Below are 2,857 nucleotides of genomic sequence, written 5' to 3' on the forward strand. Positions count from 1 at the left end.
AAAGTATGGAAGAAAAAAAAAAAACTTTCAAAAAATGAACTGGTCCTTGGCCATGGTGGAAGCTGAGGCAAGAAGATTGCTACCAATTCAAAGCTGGCATGAGCTGCATAGTGAGGTTCAAGGCACTTGGGCTACAGAAAGAGACTGTTTGAAAAGGTAAAGTGGGGTGTCTCTCATTGGTATAGCACAAGTCAGGCAGCCTCTGTAGGTTATATATAAGACCTGTACTGGCTGGTTCATGAAAATTGTTCCTTTAATTCCTTTGTTATATGTAGGCTCCTTGAAGTCCGAGGAAGGCTCTATGAGCTTCTAACTCACTGTATTCCTCCTGAGATAATCATGAAGGTAAGTGGCCCCGTCTGACATCTCGAACATTCATAACTATAAGCTGGACCTCAGCCGTGTGATCACAGTGCTTTTGTAATGCTAGGATACATCATCATCATTTCTAGCGTTTGGTAATTCAACAGATTCATTCTGTGTGCCAAGCACTGATAGGGGACCACAGAAGATGGGAAGGAGGACCTTGGTTGTGACGTTATGTTCTTGGGGGTGACATGGGAGACAAGTGAAGAGTATTTCATAATGTTGTGAGCCTTTAAAGGAAGGAAAGAGAAATAATAATAATAATAATGGAGTTGAGTTGAGTTATACACAGTCATGATAGTTGGGGAACAGATGTTCCAGGAAGGACTTAGTGTATGTGGAGAGATGAAGCTGAAGATGTAGGTCCAGTCTAGGCCTTACAGGATCGGTCTGCTGGCCACTTAGATAAGTTTATTGATTTTTAGATACTAGAGAATTCATAGAGTTTGATTCTATTAAAATTGCACAATAATGTGAACAGACTCAGATGATAGCATATAGACAGAACAGTGTGGTCTTTTTAATATACAGAAACTAATGCTTTGAGTAGATTTCTGTTCTTTCACCTAGTAAGAAGTGCCGTGTGTGTGTGTGTGTGTGTGTGTGTGTGTGTGTGTGTGTGTGTGTATTAGTGTGTCGTCTGCTCACTGTACTGAGTTTCCATTCAACAGTATAGGATAGATGATACCCATTGTATGACTGTTAGTTTTTTGAAGATGGCCTCTGCTGGTGAAAATTTGGGTCACCTGTATTATTAATGTAATGGATGTGGCAGTAACCGTCGTTGTGCTTAGATCCCTGCACCCTTGCGCACCTGCATACAGCTGCTCTTGACTTAGGGGTTTTTTTTTTGTTTTTGTTTTTTGTTTTTTTCCGATAAACTCGTAATGAGTTGAACATGTCATGTAAATGGCATAGCCAGATGTTGTGGCCATGTGTGTAGCTCCAGGCACTTGGATGAGGTAGAAGGATCTCTTGAGCATGTCAGCTTGGGCCACAGTGAGACCTTGTCTCAAAGACTTCTCTTTGAAGAAGGTAGTACAGCTCACTTAGCGCTCATACGGCACAGAGCAGGTAGTGATGACACGCTGTAGGTTATTGACTGTTGCCGTCAGGCTTGTGGAACTGACTGGCACGATTCCCCACTTGGCCCCACAGTCTTTAGAGAACGTCATACTCCCTATCTCTAGCCTGGAAAAAGATCAAAATTCAAGATACAGTTTATTCTTTTTTACTGTTTCTTTTCTCTTTTGAGATTAAAATATAATTACCCTATTTCCCTTCCCCTTTCCTCACTCCAAGCCCTCCCATACCCTCCTTCTTGGTCTCTTTAAAATTCATGACTTCTTTTTTCATTAATTGTTTTTACAAATATGTATTTGTGTGTTGTGTATGTGTATTCCTAGATACATAAGTAAACCTGCTCAGTCTGTATTATGTCGCTTGTTTCAAGATACAGTTTCTGCTTCATCTGCCTTTCTTCTGCATCATCAATAAAGGAAAACAAACAAACAAACAAAAAACCCAACCTGATCCTTTAACTCAGACTGTTGCACAGGGTTTTCTATGTTTAGAGTTTTGAAGACCTTGGATAAGCACCAAGTTTTTATTGTATACCTAATGTTTTAATTTTTTTGGCTTTGTTGAAGACTACTGATTCATACAAAAAAGTAACAGCTTTATACATATATCCACATATATACATGCACATATAAGTATACACACACACACACACACACACACACACACACACACACACATATATATATATACCTGCATACACGCATAAAAACTATGTTAAAGCTTTACCTTTTGTGGCGAGAGGTATAAGCATGTTCGGCCAGTTTTTCTCCAAGACTGCCTTTTGAGTCACCCTTGCTTCCTGTAGGGCCTGCTCTCAGAGCTCTTACACAACTGTGATGGGCAGCTGAAAGGGGATGTGGCGCAGATGGCGGCCTACTATGAACATCGACTGCAGCTGGGCAGCAAAGCCATTTATCACTTGGAGGCATTTGTGGCCAAGTTTATGGCACTTTATAAGAAGTTCATGGAGGATGGACTGGAAGGCATGATGTTCTGATCCAGCTAGTGGCTCCTCCCAGTACCTCAGAAGTCACATTTATACAGATTTGTGCTGGGGCTGTGGGTTTAATAAACTAGCTTTATTTACTAAATTATTATTGTGAGTTTTTGGTTCTTAAATGAATCCTTTCTACACTGTTAATCATGTTTAAATTGTTCCCAGTTTTAGTGTTCCACATGTATTTCATCCGAGTATCTGACTTTTTTTCCCATATGGTATAGACTCAGGCAGATGGAGGGAGGGGTGGGTGGAAAGGTGAGAGGGTGGGAAGATGAGTGGCAGATTGGGTGGATGGATAGATGGACGGGTGCATAGATGGATAAGTGGATGGGTGGGAGGATGGGTGATAGACAGGTGGGTGTGTAGATGGATGAGTGGATGGATGGATTAGTGAGTGGACTGATGGAG

At 41.1% G+C, this 2,857-nt stretch overlaps 1 long non-coding RNA gene across 1 annotated transcript; it reads left to right on the plus strand.

Moving 5' to 3' along the window:
* The first annotated feature begins 13 nt into the window (after positions 1-13).
* Positions 14-2,543, plus strand: LOC118575392. Its single transcript, XR_004943861.1, has 2 exons — positions 14-345; positions 2,255-2,543. It is a non-coding gene; the product is annotated as an uncharacterized LOC118575392 (long non-coding RNA).
* The last annotated feature ends 314 nt before the right edge of the window (positions 2,544-2,857 follow it).

This window comes from Onychomys torridus, unplaced genomic scaffold (assembly GCF_903995425.1).
Source record: "Onychomys torridus unplaced genomic scaffold, mOncTor1.1, whole genome shotgun sequence".
Classification (NCBI taxonomy): domain Eukaryota; kingdom Metazoa; phylum Chordata; class Mammalia; order Rodentia; family Cricetidae; genus Onychomys; species Onychomys torridus.